At 43.2% G+C, this 19961-nt stretch overlaps 1 pseudogene; it reads right to left on the bottom strand.

Moving 5' to 3' along the window:
• Positions 1-16705: 16705 nt before the first annotated feature.
• LOC143267745 (large ribosomal subunit protein eL33 pseudogene) lies at positions 16706-17017 on the bottom strand (annotated as a pseudogene).
• Between the last annotated feature and the right edge of the window lie 2944 nt (positions 17018-19961).

Below are 19961 nucleotides of genomic sequence, written 5' to 3'. Positions count from 1 at the left end.
CTGGATAGTCAAATCAGCACATGTCTAAACTTTGTCCTTTATGACCTTCTGTTCCCTGTAGTGTGTGCACACACGTTTCTACATACATGAATGTGTTTGCATGTATGCACTAGAGGGTTTATGCATGTGTGCTTGTACATGTGATTGTTGCATTTTTGTGTACATGTGTTTGTCTAGGTGTCCATGTGTGCGTTATCTATGTGTGTAGGCGGGTGAAAAAACGTGTTCCTGTGAGTGTGCCTGTGTGTGTGTGTGTGTGTGTGTGTGTGTGTGTGTGTGTGTGTGCAGGTGGGTCAATATGAAATTTTGTATGTCTGTGCGTGTGCCATGGGAATGGCATGCTAAAAATGACATTTATTTGAGAGACTATGCTTAAACATACATTTTAGCTGGATAAGGTGGAGTATACCGGTAATCACAGCACACAGGATGCTGAGGGAGGAGCATGGTAAGTTCAAGGCCACCCTAGGCTGCATAGTGGAACAAAGTATGGTCCAAAGAATTATCATACTTGACAAATGTCCTAGTCCAGTGATCATTTAATTATAAACTAAAAATTCTTATTACACAAAATTCCAAGACAAATAATGCTTAGCACATGTTTGGAAATCATCCCAGACAGAATCTCACCCCACTGTGGTTTCTGACGTATGGCGCAGTGTTGACTCAGGCATTCTGGGCCTTACTTGACCTAAGCTGAGGAATTACTCCCCCTACCTTGAGCAAAGCCAATGGCATCATGACATTGCTCACCAGTGGCTGTTTTTTCCTAAGAGGAAATGGAAACATCGAGTTTCACACATCTGGAGTAAAAGCCATGTAATGTTACGTCTGGTTGGTATGGGAAGATTTTTCTCTTCATTAATACACTTTTAGTTTTATTGGATTAATTGTATTTATATGATTTAATCATATTTAATAATCCTAAGAAGGACAATTTTGTTTTTACCATGATACTTAAGGGATCATTTCTACACTCAGGAAATAACAAGTATTTAACTTTCCTTCCTAATCACTCTAGTGTCCTAAGGGACTTGTATTTTTTAATCTTTTTCCCTTGACATTTATTTTTCTTATGTGCCTTTCTTCTGCTCGTTTGAGGTAACCACAGCCCTTCAGATTCCACCAAACACAGGTACTTGTCACATTCCATGTGCTGTGCTCATAGGTCAAAGCCCAACAGGATGTTTTCACCTCAGTGTCTTACGGCTGTTTGAGTCTCCAGGTGTCCCAAGTCCCATTTATCACTCTCTTCCCAGACTGTCAACAGCAGAAAGAAATGCTGGCTGAAATGAACAGGTAACACAAGTGTGCCACCAGGATACTTGAGTTTACGAAGTGTGAGAATAGCAATGCAGCCAGGTCTCACCCCAGGTCTGCACCTGGGGGCCGGCAGGCTGCAAGGACCCTCCTTCATCCTCCTCTTGTTTCGGCTCTTAGCTTGCTGCCACTTCCTGTCTGTGTTCCCGCCTTGAGCTGTCAGTCTCCCATCTGCTTCCCCATCTACTGGTGGGACAGGGCCATCCACTGTGCCATCCTCCCCTTCCTCAGTGTCAGCATGCACTCATAAGTCACCCTCAGCTTAGACTTTAAATGCCCGGAAACTTCGTTGATTTGTATTTCCTATTATCGTGTGTGAAGCCTATGTGGGAGGGGTTCATATATGTCGGGTGGATCTCAGAAGACAACGTCCACCCGGGGTTTCTTGGAATTGAACTCAGGTCCTCAAATTTATGCAACAAATGGCTTTACCTGTGGAGCCATCTCCTTAAATATATTTTTAAAGATTTATTTATTTATTATTATTTTTAATTATGTCTGTGTGTGGTATGTGCAGGTGTCCATAGAGGACAGAGGGCTCGAATCCCGCCAGAGCTGGAGTGAGAGGCAGTTGTGAGCTGCCTGAGCCTGGGAGCCAAACCTGTATCCTCTGCAAGAGCAGTACCTACTCCTAACCACTGAGCCATCTCTCTGGCCCCTTAAGTGCATTTGAAGTGTAGCCCCTGAAGCCTGTACTTCAGCTTAGTGTGCACAGTTAGAATCTGTTGTTGCTTATGAGTGTGGCTGCCCTGACTTCAGGCTCCACTCTACCAACACTGTGGAAGCTCTCTCCTGTTTCCCCTGGATTTGAAGCACTTCAGTGGCTTTTGACAGTTAGGCCGTGTTTCCCAAAGTCACAGAAGCCAGGAATGATGGTACGTGTCTGTAATCCCAGCTCTTAGGAGGCAGACATGGGAGGATTAGTCTAGGCTCCCCTTGGCAGCACAACGAGACCCTGTATGAGGGGTCGGGGGAAGAAAGAAAGAAAAAGAAAAGCAATTACCTGGTATGTTGACTGAAATACAGATTCCCTGGCCACTGTTCTGGAGATGTTTAATTAGCAAACTTATAGTAAAGCCTGCTAATTTGTGCTTTTTAAAAACTTTACTACCAGGCTGGAGAGATAGCTCAGAGGTTAAGAGCACTGACTGCTCTTCCAGAGGTCCTGAGTTCAATTCCCAGCAACCCACATGGTGACTCACAACCATCTATAATGAGATCTGCTGCCCTCTTCTGGTGTGCAGACATACATGCAGACAGAACACTATACATAATAAATAAATAAGCCGGGTGGTGGTGATGATGCACGCCTTTAATCCCAGCACTAGGGAGGCAGAGACAGGCGGATCTCTGTGAGTTCGAGGCCAGCCTGGGCTACCAAGTGAGTTCCAGGAAAAGGCGCAAAGCTACACAGAGAAACCCTGTCTCAAACAAAACAAAACAAAAAAACAAACAAAAAGAACATCTTTCAGGCATTTGTTCCCATTATGTGGGTTCTGGGGACTGAGCACAGGCCCTCAGGCAGCGAGCACCATTACTGCAACCAACAACTTCCCTGCTGAGCTAGTCCTGCCTTGTGTTTCAAATTAACATCTCATTTGCTTACAGTGTTTACCACACTTTTCATATGCTCTGCCCACTCCTCTGAGCTCTACCCTGGGTATTGTAGTATCTGCCAAGAATATTTCCTCCATTTCCATTATTTGGGACACAGCTGTCATTTGAGAATTTCCCCATGAACCAGGTGTTTGCGGACCTGTAGTTCCCCAGGCTGACTCAGCTATTAATCTTCTTTGATGGCCCAACAAGTCTTATGTCCACACTTGATAACATTTCCCTACTCATTTCTACTATACATGAGAGCTCTAAGAACAGTGATTATATCTTGCTTATTTTACAGCTAAAGGATACATTTACAATTAAAATGCTATATGATTTCTTGCAGAACTGTAGAGAAATGGGAGCTCATCCTCACTGTTGGTGGGAATGCCAGCTAGTAAGACATTATTGAAATCAGTGTAGTATTTACTAAAAAATAAAAATTGCTGGGTGATGGTGGTGCCCACCTTTAATCTCAGCCGCTCTGGATCAGAGATAGATGGATCTCTGAGTTCAAGGCCAGCCTGGTCTACAGAGCAAGTCCCAGGACAGCTAGGGCAGTTATGCAGAGAAACCCTGTCTAAAAAAAAAAAAAAAAAAAACACACAAAATTAAAATGAACCCTGTATTGATAGACTCTGTATCCTACCACAGAGATACTTATACATCTGTATTCACATTATATTATTGATGGTAAGGAAATGGAACCAGCCTAGATGTCCATCAATAAATAAATGTATAGTGAAAATGTGAAATTTAAACAAATGGAATATTACCTAGCTGTAAGGAAAAATGAAGTTATGAAATATGCAGGAAATTGGACAGATCTGGAAAATACTATATTAAGTGAGAGGATCCAAACTCAGAAAGACAAAAATCACATGTTCTCTCTCATATGCAGATGTTTTGATGTTTGCATATATGTAAATAAGGGACATGAGAACTCGAATAAATATGACACTAGGTAGGAGACCACAAGAGGGGAGCAAGTGGTATGGAGGAGGAGAGAGGGGTAAAAGGACACATGTGACGTGAAAACAAGGCCGCAGGGGAGGTGAGTCCAGGGGGAGTGGAGGAGAAAGCTTCTGGGAGAAACAGCCCACGTTAAAATTGCTGGGCAGGGGTGGCGCACGCCTTTAGTCCCAGCACTCTGGGGGCAGAGGCAGGTGTGGCTCTGTGAGTTTGAGACTATTTTATTAGAAAAAAAATTATTAGAAAGAAATGCTGTAGTAAAACCTCATGTTTTTATGTTCATAAATAAATGAGAGAATCAATAAATAAAAGAGCCTCCTTTGCTTCTGAACAAGTCTTGAGCCTCCTAAGAAACCCATCTGGCCATGGAATCAAATGGCTTCTATTACTGCTACTGTTGTACCCATTTTGAGAAACCCTCAGAGACCACCAAGGAGCCGGTTTCTGATGCAAGCACATAAGGGTCTTTTTATTGTCAGGTTCCAACCTGGGCCACCGCACAGCAGATGGGAGGAAATGTGGCAGTAGCCACGAGCCCAGGTGTAGAGGGTTTTTATAGGGAAAAACCACAAGCTGGGAATTGGCAACTTGGGATTGGGTAGAAGGGGCAAGGTGATTTTTTGAAACTATTGGTCTAGACTTTGGACACGAAACCACATTTGAAACCATTGGGTTAGACTTTTGGCGGACCATAACCTGCTGAACAGGATTATCTGGACTGCTCAGCAGGATTATCTAGATATCTCCAAGGGCCATAAACCACAGATAGGATGTCTGCAGGGGAGATACTGCTCTGTGTCAGTGCGAGTTGTCATGGCACATTCCTGAGGTCCTTTCTGGAACTGAGGACAGTGTGGGGCGTTTACCCACCACCCCCACAGCTTCCCAGAGTTTTCTTGAGTGTGATCAGCAGGAAATATTAGATAGAAGGATTTATAGCAGAGAATCTTGTGGAGATAAACAGAAAAGAAAGGATAGCCTCAAGAGGGCCTGGAACCTATTCCAACGGGCCCCGACTGTCTCTGGCCCAGGGTTTTGTTTGTTTGTTTGTTTATTATTTATTTTATTGAGATGATTTCCATTGGGTAGCTCAGATTGGCCTCAAACTCACCAACCTGCTGTCTTTGCTTCCTGAGTACAGAATAACAGGTGTGTACTGTTATGCTCACCTACATCACTAAAAAATTTTTTTTTGCATTTTATTTATTTATTTAGTCTACATATGTGTGGGCATGTATGTACCATGAAGTACACTTCTGCCATATGGGTTCTCAGGATCAACCTTAGCCTTGATGGCAGGCATGTTTATCAGCTGAGCCATCCTGCTTGGCCCAGGGTTTTTATAGAGACGCCAAGGGGTGGAGCAAAAGACCTCCTCCCCCAGCACAGCCAAGTGCAGGCCATCTCGGACACCTGCACTCAGGCCCGTGGTCCTGATCATCCTCTATTCGGACCTGCTGGGTAAAGCCACGAGGAACCCAAGAACAGGCTCCCACAGGACAGCAGGTGGTCTGAGATGGTGGCCCTTTCCCTAAGATAGAGCCTGTCAAGTCAAGTCTAGACCTTCACACTAGAGCAGCTGACGAGCACAGCTTGGGTGCAGTAGCCAAAAGCTTTCTAAGTATTACAGAATTGGCGAGACTGCCTGCTGCAGACATGGCATGCTGACTGCGGGCTCACCAACAGTCTAAGTGAACACACTTTCTGCAGAAGCAGAAGAGAGATGTTTAGATGTCACCTTGGCTGGAGGAAAGCTATGCAGATAGCTGGGAAGTGTCGTTTCTGGGAATGTCTGTGAGGGTGTCCCTGGGAGAGATTGGCATTGTGTCAGTGCACTCAATGGGGAAGGTCCGTCCTTGGTGTGGGTGTGGGTGGAATGTAACCAGCTAGGGGCCTGGGCAGAACAACAAAGCAGAGGAGAGGTGAGTTTGCTGTCCCTCGTGGAGCTGGGACAACTTTCTCCAGCCCTGGGACACTAGAATTCAAGTTCTCTTGCACCGCAGTCTGCTTCTCCCTGAGCTTGGACCAGTCGGTTTGTATTAGTCAGGGTTCTCTAGAGTCACAGAGTATTCCATATTTCTCCAAAAGCATTGGTGGGTCTATCACAGAAATACCCCAGTCCCTGGTATCAACTTGTCTTAGTCATTATTCTATTGCTGTGAAGCGACACCATGACCATGATGACTCTTATATAGGAAGGCATTTAATTGGGGCTGGCTTACAGTTTCAGAGTTTAGTCCATTGTCATCATGGCAGGAAGCATGGTGGCATGAAGGCAGACATGATGCTGGAGAAGTAGCTGAAAGTTCTACATCGGGATCCACAAACAGCAGGAAGAGAGGGAGCCACTGGCCTAGCCTGGGCTTCTGAAATCCCAAAAGCCTACCCCCAGGGACACACTTCCTCCAACAAGGCCATACCTCTTAATCCCTGTCAAGTAGGGCCACTCCCTAATGACTGAGCATTCAAATGTATGAGCCTATGGGGGCCATTCCTATTCAAACCACCACTGTGAACTTCAGTAATTCAATTTCAAAGTCAGGTCTAAATATCTGGGTGAGGAGTTTTGTTGAGGTTTTTGGCAATATCTTATAGCCAATAGCTGTATGAATAGGCCAAGGGGAACTCATTACTTGGATCAAAATCTCAGTAATAGGTGATTATTAATTCACAAAGGATATTTTACAATTAATGTAGGTATGGATCTGTGTGAGCCAATTGCTTGTCAGTGTGTTTGTTTAATATCAAGAATAAAGTTGTAAGCCGGGCGGTGGTGGCGCACGCCTTTAATCCCAGCACTTGGGAGGCAGAGGCAGGCGGATCTCTGTGAGTTTGAGGCCAGCCTGGACTACCAAGTGAGTTCCAGGAAAAAGGCACAAAGCTACACAGAGAAACCCTGTCTCGAAAAAAACCTAAAAAAAAAAAAATAATAAAAATAAAAAAAATAAAAAATAAAGTTGTCAAGATTAAGTCAGAGTCCATCCTGTGTAGCCAGAATTTAAAGCCTTAAATCTCTCTTTAATTATGCTTTTCACAATTAGCTTCATGATTTTGCATATGTGCCATGGTATACATATTCTTTATGCAGATAATTTCTATTTATTGTACACATTTCACAGTCAGATTCATTACTCACGTTTCATGTTCTAGGAACATGACTATGACCTGGTTAATCTTCACTGATACCTTGACTGGATTTAGACTTATCTAGGAGATTGATAGGTGTGTTTGTAAGGGCATTTCCAGAGAGGATTAATTGCTAGGGAGAATATCCCATGGCCTGGGAGCCCGGATATACCAGAAGGGGGAAAGGAGAAAGCCAGCTGAATATATCAACAATCCCCTCCTCCCTCTGTCTCCTGGCCTACCAGTGATGGGAGCAGTACTGCTGTACCGCCCCGCCCACCATGCTCTGTTCACGCCACCCTGTTCACTCTACCCTGCCCTGCCTACGTGTCCTGTCTACTCTGCCATACCCTGTCTACCCTGCCCCACCCACCATGCCCTTTCCACCGTGCCCTTTCCACCGTACCCTTTCCACCGTGCCCTGTCCACCATGCCCTGTCCACCGTGCCCTGTCCACCGTGCCGAGTTCATAAGCTTTTCTTGTTCTTGAACCATTCCACCTTAAATCTTTCTGAAGGTTTTCTTTTAACTAGCTTGAAACAACATCCTCTTTATAAAAAATAATTTTAGTCAAATATTAACTATGGCCATTGTGACCTTTGTTAGAACAATCCAGATAAACGCTGAGAAGCCCGTGAGTGGTAAAAGGCAGATTTGCCTGACCACACTGGACAGGCAGCAGAACTAAAAGGCCATCCTGAAACAGCCAGACCACGTGACTCCTGCCTAGAGATTCGTATGATGAGTGGATGTTTTTCCTATCCAAAGACACTGTTCATAATAGGAAGAGTATCAGTTTCTCAGATGGGCACAGTGGTTAGGTTTATAATCCTGGCACTCAGGAGGCTAAGACAGGAAGAGTGTCATGAATTCAAATCTAGAACCAGCCTGGGCTACATAGTGAGTTCAGTGCCAACCTCAGCTAGGGTGAGAACCGATCCCAAAAAATGAAAAATAAAAAGAAGAAAATATTCTCGATGGGATAATTAAGATCCTAGAGACCAAGATAAGCTTTGAACAAGAAGCCAGGAAATGTTCAGTCATTTTAAAACATGTTTTGGATAGTAGCCACAGATTGCAAAACCACTGTAATTTTGAGAACTATGTTTTATAGCTCTACAGAGAATTAGTTTAGTTAGCGTTTGTTTGGAGGAAACAGTTCAGCGGGCCTTCGGATTATGAAAAGACAGATCCATAGGCTAGTGTATCGATGTGGCAAAGACCAAACTACTTCCGGGAGCTGTGGAAGTTCAGTGGTAGGGCCTTGCCTGGCATGCACGGCACCTTGGGTTCTCTTCCCACCACACACGGGCACACACACAAACACACACACACACACACACACACACACACACACACACACACACGGGCACACACACAAACACAGGACTCTGTTACTTTCGAACAGAGAGTGTTAAGTGATTTTCGGATTATTCTCCTTGTGGGGCCCCCAAAGTCATGGCACAGAGATTATTTTATTTATTTAGATAACTAACCTACGATGCTCTCAGAAACAACAGAAACCCACTTGGGTACAGCTGGTGTTCGAGTTGTGTTTTATATAGTTTCGAACTCAGGACTGGTACTCACGTCTATTTGAGCATGGTAACTTCTAGGACTGAGTCAGAGTAGATCCTCCCCATAGCTACCAAATGGGGCTCAAAGTCCAGGCAGTACAGTTAATTAATCTCTACCCTCTCAGGCTCTGTTCTTGTCCTTCCCTGGCTCCAAACTCCCAGATCTGAGAGGTTCCTTGGCCGTTGTGAAATTTCAGTCCCAAATGCTGGAGAAGCTTTTCCGGGTTTGCTTAAGCATTGAGGGAAATGACTCAGGCCTTGGCAGTGATGGCCCCTTCTGCCCAGTCTGTGTCCGCTCCTGTGGGGATGGAGCCTCCTCTTCTTGGAGTGAAAATGACGGAGGAGGGTGGGTACTGCATTCCCAGTTCAGCACCCCTCCTGCTGATGATCAGCCAATGATTTCTCACTGAGTTCACTCCAAAAATGAGGACAGGCCCAGACTAAAAAGAATAATTACCCTTCCCAACCCTGCACCCCAGTGGGTTCAAAGGTTAAAGAAACAAAACAAATGTCAAATATCATTAGTGGGGTTGCTCCTTGCAAAGTGTGTGTCCTGATTATTGAAACATTTGATCTTTCCTAGGGTCATCTTATATAAATTATGTTCTAGATCTTCCCATAAAGAAAGGGAAGCATGACCTCAAATAAAAATTCTTATTTGTTCCAAGTTTGTTCCGAGGGAAATCTATCCTACTAGCAGCAATGATCTTTAAACAGACTGTGATGGTGAATGTCTGTAACCTCAGCATCTGGGAGGCAGAGGCAGGAGGAGCATTCAAGTCTGAGGTCAGTTGAAGGTCAATCTGAGAGACACAGCAAGTTCTAAGATACCCATGGTTACATAGCAGACCATGTCTCAACACACACACACATACACACACACACACACACACACACACACACACACACACACAGGATGGGGAGGGACAGAGAGAAAAGAGGGAACAGGCAATATGTTAGATGTGTTGCTTCTGTTTTTTCTTTCTCTTGTTGGTGGCAATCTAAAATAGACCCAAATGTTAAACATGCAAACTTTTCTCTGGGGTGGTAGCAATTTAAAATATTTCTGAAGGTGAATTTGTCCTGTGCTTTTACAAACTTTCTAAAAAAAAAAAAAAAAAAAGCCCCAGGTTGTCACCATTATTGTCACCACCAGCATCGTCTGGGTTTTTGAGGTCAGATCTCACTCGGTAGCCCAGGCTAGCTCCTGCTTCAGCCAGCCTCCTAGGTGCTGAGATTATAAGCATGAGCCATGACTTGGGACTTCCAAATTTCTATTTTTTGAGAGTAATAGTACATGGACAATATGTCACACTAGAAACCCAGCAGATGCTCAGGAAATCTGAGTCCCCTGTGATCTCCAATGAAAAGATAGTTTTTTTTTTCTAATTTCCATCAGAGAGAGAGAGAGGGAAAAAAAAAAAAAGCTGAAGTGAAATACTCCAGAGGGATAGGCATCTGTGATGGACCCAGACAACTCATATAATCAAGTGTTCTCAAGCCAGTGGCTGCTGTTCTGAGGACTCAAGCTTTTGAGCATCCTTAATCTTCACACACCAGAGCAGCGCCAACGGTGGGAAGTCCTTCCTCCCAGACTGCTGCAAAATCACACATGCATTTAAGAAAAAGCAATTGTTTGCAAGCGTGAGGCAAAGACCAAAAGCAAACAACAAATTTCAGAGCATTTACTCTGAGAAACTGCTGCACTGCTGACTGAGCCTGGAGCCTGTGGTGTTCTTACCAGGTGTGTGCCCACCCCCCACTCCCCACCCACACACCCTTGCAGGACTCACAGTGCAGAACACAAGCTTCCCAGCTGGAGGGTGCTGGCTTATTTGGGTGGAAAGTAAGAAACATGTTTCAGCAAAAATATAAAAGTTTATCGGAGAGAAACGGGTGACCTTTATGTTCTGGAAAGCTATGCTTTAAAAGCTGAAGGCAAGCTAAATATATTCCCGGATTTAGACATGTGTGAGAGAATTCTTTGCAGCAAGCTTGCTTTCAAGAAACACTGAGGGAAGTGCTTTAGGCTGAGGGAAGTGGCCCAGATGGCGTTTTGAGTCCATAGGAAGAAAATCCAGAGCCCCAGAAATGGTAGCTATGTGTGTAAATAAGACTGAGAAATGCATTTTCAGCCCTTCATTTCTATTTACTTACTTTTGAGACACAATTGCATGTATCTTAGGCCCATTGTAAACTCACTGTGTAGCCATATATGACCTTGACCTTCCTGATCCCCCTAGGCCTACTTCCTGGGTGCTGGGATTAGAGTGAGCACCTCCACATTCAGTGTGTGCAGTGCTAGGAATTATCTCTGAAGCTCAGGGAGAGGAAATGGTACAGACAAATAGAGTGCTCTTCCTCCACATTCAGACTCCACATGAAACTGGTTTGCCCAAGCCTGGTCCAACCCCATAGTCACTAAATGATTATTGACTATTTGTCAATAGGATGTTGAAGTGCCAGGTGTTTGTTTTAGATGTAGATTTATTTTAGAATTCTCTTATTTCTTTTCCTGTAAGCATCATGCCATTTATTTCTCATCTCTTACCTCTTCTTTCTCCTCCCTCACACCCCCCCATCCCATGTGTTTGTGTGTAGGGAAGAAGTCACCCTTTGGATGTCCTTTCTCAGGCACCATTCACTTGGAATTTTGAGATAGGGTCTCTCACTGTGACCCGGATGTTAGAATTCCTAGCCACTCCCCCAGCTACATGACTGTGCATGCTCTGTCCAGTAGCCAGGCAAGATGCTTAGTCATCCTAGGGCCTTAGGTCCTAATCCATGCGCTGCACGATCACGTGCTCACATAATCTATGTGCATGCGTGGTGTAGCTTATAGGCGCATGTGTGAGGGGGGGTACCTATAAAAGCAGGTCCCACCTATTCCTTCTCTCTCTTCCTGCATGGTCATTCCATAGGCCTATGTACACCCCTTTTATTCCCTTCCCTTAATAAACTCTTATAGTGGGTTTTGTTGTGCCTCGTGGCTTCTCTCACACGGTAAACAGAGCCACTTAATAAATAACAGTGGGGCTTGATGATTAGGCCAGGCTGGTTGGCCACTGAACCCCAGGATCTGCCTGTCTCTACTGCCTCAGGGCTGGATACAGGCCTCCATCACCAAGGCTGGAACAGCAAGTTCTTTAATCTCCACAGCACCAACACTGGCGCTTCTTGAGAGAAATCATGACATCATGGAATCACTTCAGAGGCCCTTCCTTTAGTTTTGTTAGCAAGTTATGAATTAGACTCAATGTCTCATAACACGTGCCTAAGAAATAATAGATACATATCATTTAAACCAATTCTGGAATAAAATAAACCTGTTTTTTTGAAAACCTCGAAAGTATTTTTCTGTGCTTAACAAATAGCAAGTCAATATAATTAATGATGAAACTCTGGAACCCTTCCCATCTCACAGCAGTGAATTACATTTAGGACACTCTTACTGATAATTTCTAGATGAATTGTGTAGAGATTGAGCAATGAAATACTATCAATTAATTATTAGAAAATGGTATTTTCTGTTTCCCCTTTGATCTCAACTTTCATGATGAGGAAAAGCTTGAGCACATTCTCTGCTGTCTCCTGCTAATGAGGGTGACCTTTCTCATGCACCTGTGCCCTCCACCAACTGCCACGTGAGAAGCGGCCTTTGTGTGTTTATATTCATTAGTAACTTATGAGGAAATTACTGCCTCTGTCTGTTAAATTGTGGCCTCCACTTCCTTTTTAAGGTCAATACAAAATAATTTAAAAACACTTATTTCAATACCAGTGGTCATCTATGAATGAAAAAAACAAATAAAAAAGAAATGATAGCACATGACTACTCCTAGGTGTGGTGGAGGAGAAAGTTTATTATAGATATGTGGGAGAGCATAGTCAGAGGCAGGGATATCTTAGAGAGTTCAGAGTGGACATGACCAGGCTAAGCTGGGCCATGTGGGGAGAGAAGGAGTGGGTGGGGGTGGGGACCTGGTGCAGCAGCCAGGAGGCCAAATGTACAAAAGGGGTGGGAAACCAAAATGTCTGGATGATATAGGGAAGAGCCCCTGGGGGAAGGGCAGCCCAGCCCCTGGCCTGGAGAGTTCAGGGTAGGGGGCGAGGTATGCCAGCCATACCCTGTAACAGGTAGGGACTGAGGGATGCTGGGAGAACCAGGCAGCCAGGTCCGCTTTCATATGTTAAATAGGCACCGCAGCCATTTGTCCCAGATTTGAAACTTAGTCTATAAACAAAATGTCACAATTTTAGTGATTACAGTAGAACCAAATCCAACCTGACACTAATAGGCAGTTTCTAGCAAGAAAAGAAAAACAAAACAAAACACACACTCCCGAAACAAACAAACAAAGAAACAAAAACATTAAAAGAAACACTGAAATTCATAAAAACAGATTAAGAGTGAATTCCTCATGTTGTAATTTAATGAGGATTCCGATTAAGGGGAAGAAAGTTCAGATGTTAACTCCCCCATCCCACCTCCACTCCACCTTCCCTTCTCTATCTGGGGATAGGAAGTAGCTCAGGCCATCATCCTTCAAGCTTCCATCCTCCCTCTCAATGAAAGGATTTAATCTTTTTTGTTGGATTCAATCTATTCTGTTTATAGTTTAGCATGCATTTATTTTACTTGCTGGTAATACAGTGCAACGAAATTTCTTTCTCTCTCAAAACAAGAATCTGGACAGCCTTACGGTTGAGAAAGCCCTGTCAGAAATGACTTCAGTGAGGTGTTGGGAAAGGTCTGGGCTCACAGACAAAGCAGCTCCCAAGTTGTCTTTTCTAAAGCTTGTTGGCTGGAGATGAGCTCAGCTGGGTCAGGGTGTGGTTTGTAAATACCAAGTCAGGTTTTCAAAAAAACATATTGTTCCTCTCAGTCCCCAGGGGAAGACAGAGGGAGGGGTAGAATGTGGAAAATGATCTGTAAATACTCTTTTTTGAAGTACTTAGAATTTCTAGTCTGTAAGGAAAGAAACTGAAGTGCCCATACAAATCCTTATCTGCGGTAGGCCCGTAGGGTTTTCCCTCCCTTCTTTCTTCTCTCTCCTGCTTCTCTTTTATATATTTAAAATTCTATGTTTATAATGCATATGTGATAAAAAAGAAATATCTAAGGCCTGACATGGTGATGCATGCCTGTATTCTTAGTACTTGAGGCAGGAGGATCGCCCCAAATTCACGGTCAGCCTGGTCTACCCAGTAAGTTACAGAACAGGTATGACTACATACTGAGACTTTGTCTCAAACCTACCCCCTGCAAAAATAAATCTGAAAAAAACAAAATCTTCTACTTCGGGCCTTGGGGATGGCTTAGATGATAAAATCCTTGCCTTGCAAGCATGAAGACCTGAGTTCAATCACCAGAACTCAGACAAAAAGCGAGGTGTGGGGATAGAAGGTTGGCTCAGTAGTTAAGAGCATTTGCTGCTCTTAGAGGGGGTTGGGGTCCTATCCTCTCATGGCAGCTCACAACCAGTTTTAACACCCATTCCTGAGGCTCACACACCCTCTTCTGGACTCTGGGTACCAAGTACACACATGGTACACATACATATAGACAAAACACATCAAAGCAAAAATAAATTTAAGAGGAGGAGGCGATGCAGCCAGCATGGTGGTGTGGTCTTGGAATCCTAGCACTGGGAAAGTGGAGACAGGAGGATCTCTGGGGCTCATGGGCCAGCCAGTCTAGCCTGACTGGTGAGTTCCAGGCCCATGCGAGAAACCCTGCCTCAAAAAGAGGTGGGAGGTGGTCCTGAGGATGACACCTGAGGTTGTCCTCTGACCTCTGCATGAATGAACATTCATATACCAGTAGTAGGATTGGACCATAGGCACTTTATCATGATCATTTGAAGAAAAAACATAGGCACAGATACAGTAATTGGGTGGATGATGGGAATGTCATTCCATATGCTATGAATGTATGTTGCTCTGATTGGTTGATAAATAAAGCTGTTTGGCAGAATAAGGTTAGGCGGGACATTCCAACTAGAGAGAGAGGAAGGAGAAGACAGAACAGAGGAGACATTGCTAGCCACTGCCAGGAGAAGCAAGATGTAAAGTACCGGTAAGCCACAAGCCACTTGGCAAAGTAGAGATTTATAGACATGGGTCAATTTAAGATTTAAGAGCTAGCTAGCAAGAAGATTGAACCACTAGGCCATGTAGTTTGAAAATTTATATAAGCCTCTGTGTGTTTATTTGGGTTTGAGCAGCTACAGGACCAGGCAGGACACAAGAAAACTTCCAGCTACAGGTAGATGTGGTTGTGGTGGGGTCTGTGAAAGCTCTGTTCTGATCATTTCTCAATGAAAGGAAGAATAAGACTCTGTTAAGAGTCAGTATGTGGGAAATAATAGGAGTCTCAGGAAAAAAAAATAGGAGTCACCTAAGAGAATGGCAGAATGAGTGGACCAGAGCACTTGCAATGGTTATGGATTTAATTTTAAATGATATTTGTTTATTTATGTAGTTAGATTTTTTTGGGCTGCTAGCTCACAAATAATGACACACTTATTAATTATGAAAGCTTGGCCTTAGCTTTGGCTTGTTTTTTTAACAAGTTCTTATAACTTAAATTAACCCATTTCTATTAATCTACATTCTGTCAAATACTGCTCATCCTGCTTACTCACGTCTCCTCAAATCTCTTTCACACACCAAGATTCTGCTTCCTACTTCTTCTCTCTCTGCTGGGAAGTCCTGCCTATACCTCCTGCTTAGCTATTGGCCATTCAGCTTTTTATTACACCAGTCACAGAAATATACCTTCACACAGTGTACAAATATCCAACATTTCTCCCTTTTTGTCTAAATAAAAAGGGAAAATTTTAACTCTAACATAGTAAAACTATACAATAAGAACAATTATCAGGTAAAAATTACATTTACAATGTCCAGTCTATCTGTGTCTGGCAAATTTAGAGAAAATATTCTATTATCTAACCTATCTTGGTGAGTTCAAAGTTTTGTACCTGATTTACTTTTTATCCTAACTTGTATTACTACCTCAAAACTATCTTTTTAGACCTCAAAACATTTTCTCATATAAACAACCTAAGCTTTTATGTCTCTCAGCCCTATATATTTTACAACTCTTTTGTGAGTTTCTTTTCTGAATTTGGTAACAGGAAAAACTGTAAAACTTTAACTATCTTGTCTTCAGCCTCATCAGAGACCTGAGAAGGATATAGTATTACCTGATTAAACAGGCAGTAAAGAGCAAACAACTTTCAAAACTAAGAAATGACAGAGACATCTGGTTGCCTGGACAGTCACCCCAAGTTTTCTCTGCAATGTTGTGGCATCCATTTTCAGCCTACAGGCCTAGAATATCTGACAGACTTATCAGTGAAGCAGGAATTTTGCAAGACTGTCCCACTTTGTCTTGGCAAAGTTCAGCAGTTGCCTTCTTTTGTGTCCTGATTGTCCAGTTTGGACAGCATACAGTCAGCAGCTGAGGCAAGGGCAGCTTCTTGCCCAGTGGCTAACCTTGCCACAATAAAAAGCAAACCCCACTATTGGTGAAATTATTAAGGCCATTCCACATAGTTAAAAGGGAGGTTTATTTTGTGGGGTAACTTACAAGTGAAGGGATTGGTTACAGGGTCTGGGAAAGGTGTGGTGCAGTTCGGCAGTGTTCTCTGGAGAGCTCTGCTCGGTCTACCTCCAGTGTCCAGGGTCCTGGAACCAAGAGAGCCCGTGCATCCGGATCTTGGGTCTTCAGGGTCCTCTCTTGGCCCTGCCTTGTAGGTGTGACAGTTACTGAAACTTCAGTGGGAAGTGTTGGAACTTCTAGATGAAAGCTGGAATGGCTACCCACTATACCCCATATGGAGGTTCTTCAATGCTCATCATCCTTTTCATGTATCATGACCTATCACACTGTCATGAAAAGCCTTATGATATTAAAACATTTTAAATGCAATATTCTGTAGGTCTTTGAAGTATTTGAAGACCACCTGTCTGTCTAAAATATATGTTTGATCTTGAAAACATGCCTAACATGACTACAAGTATGACTAATTAATAACCTGTATATATATATATTTTTTTTACAAGAGCACAAATCCACTTTTATTTATTTACTTTTCATTAGTTTAAATCCGGATTCTGTGTCCAATGGCCTTTGCAGGAAGGTTGCTTTGGAATTTGGCACGAACCATGCCACTGTTTCCATGGGCCCGGGTTACTTTTACCCAGATCACTCTGGTTTTGTTTGGTTTGCCTCCAGGTGTCACTGTGTTGTTTTTTGCTTTATACACATGAGCACATCTCTTGCCCAAGTAGAATTCAGTTTCATCTTGAGCATAAACACCTTCAATTTTAAGAAGAACTGTGTGCTCTCTCTGGTTCCGGAGACCTCGCTTATAGCCAGCAAAAATGGCCTTGCACCAAAGCCTTCTAGACATATTTGCCTTTTAGAAGTCCTGTTCCCAGCAGGCCTCCACCGGCGCCAAAATGGCGGAAAGACTAACCTGTATTTCATAATTATCCTGAATAGTTTGTAATAATAACTTTCAAGGACTAGAAATCTACATTACTTTGTTAAATGAGCTGCATAGGTACAATACTTGAAACACGAGTAGAAACATATACAGTATAACAAAAACAACCTTAAATTTGTGTCAATATACAAAAATCCATAACAATGTAAAGTATTTGAGACTAGTGGTTGTCCAAAAGTAGACTCAACAATCCACCTTTTTATCCCATAATTTTTATACTATATCTCCCCTTTTTCCCTTCAGAAAGAGATCTCTGAATCCAATCTCCTTTGTTTAGCTTTTTTTCTGACCATTACCAATACCAACTTGTAACCAATCCCCCTAAACAACAACAAACATCCATAACCCACTGAATGACCAAAAACCACCCACCCCATCCCTTGGGAATGTGGGCATCACGTTCTCTAGACTGCTTCCTGTTGTCTGGGAGCAACAGCATCTTTAGAGGACCCTGAGAAAATTGGGATAATGGTCAAGTCCTGGGAGAGTTCACTGTATTATTTTTGTTTAGTCTCTGTGTGATGGAGAAATGTCTTATCTGAAGCCCTGGCTAGAGTAGTCTGTGAGGCTGGACCATCTCAGCTAGCAGCTTTGAAGTTGTTCTGGATATAGAATATTGAGGAAACTGCAACAGAGGCATTCTGAAAGGTTGGATCACCTGGGTTATGTAGCACAAATCCTAAATTGGTCTTAATAAAAACCCAGAGCCAGATATCAGGGTGAAAGCTGAAAGATCAGAGAAACAGAGCAAGCCACGGGCATCACCTTTTACATCACCAACTCCTCAGCCTGAAAGAGAGCGAGTTCCTGTCTTATATTCCTTTCTCTGTCTAGCCATATCACTTCCTGTCTCAACCTTCCTGGTGCCTTGATTAAAGGTGTGTGATCCCAAGTGCTGGAATTAAAGGTGTGTGCTACCACTGCCTGGTTTCTCTTTTAGACTGGATTAATTTCATGTAGCCTAGTGTGGCCTTGAACTCACAGAAATCCAGAGAGATCTCTGCCTCTGCTTCCCTTTGCTAGGAATAGAGGTGTGTGCCACCACTGCCTGACCTCTATGGCTAACTCTGTGGCTGGCTCTGTCCTCTGATCATCAGGCAAGCTTTATTTCCTAGATTACAAACAATATATCACCACAGGGCTACTTCTCTTTTTTAGTGTCTGGTCTTTTTTTTTTTATGAAAACACAAACTTTTAAAGGTATATTATTAACACAAGTGTGGAATGTGCAATGTGCACAAATCAGTTAAAGATGATTTTTTGTTTTATGTTTGAGCAGGTGAAAGTCATCTGTCAACTTCAGAAGTTTGTTTGGACCGTACAACCAAACCTCTATCCATGCCATATGAAAGGATGACATGTAATAATAAGTCCAAAGGACTCTGTAGCCAACAAGATTTATTATGCCTTATCAAGTCTCAGAGCTGTTCCCATGTCAAAGGATCAGTATATATATTACCTGTCCTGTAGTCTTTCTTGGCTTTGTCCCTCATGTCTGCAGCCAAGATCCTCAGGAGGTCTCCCCGGATCAAATCTGATCTTTATTAATTTTGAAGAGGACCATAACTTTTTGTTTCCTAAATAAAGAAAGGCAAAACCTGCTGTGGGATGTTAATGTATGTCCTGTGGGAGCCCTTCTTGGGTTCCTTGTGGCGTTACCCAGCAGGTTTGCATAGAGGATGATTAGGACCATGGGCCTGAGTGCAGGTGTCTGAGATGGTCTGCACTTGGCTGTACTGGGGGATGGTCTGTATGTCACGTTGCTCTAATTGGTCAATAAATAAAACCTGATTGGTTGTGGCTAGGCAGGAAGTATAGGCGGGACTAACAGAGAGGAGAAATAAAAGAACAGGAAGGCAGAAGGAGACGCTGCCAGCCACTGCCAGGACAAGCAGCATGTGAAGATGCTGGTAAGCCACGAGCCGCGTGGCAAGGTATAGATTTGTAGAAATGCGTTACTTTAAGATATAGGAACAGTTAACAGGAGGCCTGCCACGGCCATACAGTTTGTAAGCAATATAAGTCTCTGTGTTTGCTTGGTTGGGTCTGAGCGGCTGTGGGACTGGCGGGTGACAGAGATTTGTCCTGACTGTGGGCAAGGCAGGAAAACTCTAGCTACAAAAACCTCTCCCCCAATGCAACATATTTTCTGACTTCCATTCTGAAGTTAAGACATTCTTAAAATATATTGGTTGGCTAAATTTAGCAGTATCCATAATCCAGTGTCTCAACAGCTATTATTTTTGTTCATTAGCATTTAAAAAATTCAGTCAACAAAGCTCCATACAGGATCCAGACATCCTGTGTATTTCTTTTTCACATCACTTTATCTATCTATCTATCTATCTATCTATCTATCTATCTATCTATCTATCTATCTATCTTCTATCTGTCTGTCTGTCTGTCTGTCTGTCTGTCTATCTGTCTATCTGGGTTTCTCTGTGAAACAGTCCTGGCTGTCCTGGAACTAACTCTGTAGACTAAGCTAGCCTTGAACTCACAGAGATTCACTGGCCTCTGCCAGCTGAGTGCTGGGATTAAAAAGTGTGTACCATCGCTGCTTGGCTACATTATTTTTTATTTAAAGACTTTTTGTATTTAAGCCTATTCAAGCACATTCTATCTGTTTAGATTTTTTTTTTTTTCAGTCTGGACCTGACTTTACTAAGCCCCTTCAGCATTGTTTGACCATATGAGACAAATCTTAATCTATTTGGCTGGGCCCTCCGCTGACTGACTTGGTTTATGGCATTGGCGGCTGGCTCCGCCCGGTTCTGGGCTACCTAGCTGCCCCAGCTCTGGGAAGCTGCTGTGTCCCAGCACTGGAGCAGGTGTTTCTATCTGTTCT

This window comes from Peromyscus maniculatus, chromosome 11, assembly GCF_049852395.1.
Source record: "Peromyscus maniculatus bairdii isolate BWxNUB_F1_BW_parent chromosome 11, HU_Pman_BW_mat_3.1, whole genome shotgun sequence".
In the NCBI taxonomy this organism is placed as follows: domain Eukaryota; kingdom Metazoa; phylum Chordata; class Mammalia; order Rodentia; family Cricetidae; genus Peromyscus; species Peromyscus maniculatus.
Note: the sequence above shows the minus strand (reverse complement) of the source record. Positions and strands in the feature narration are given on the sequence as shown.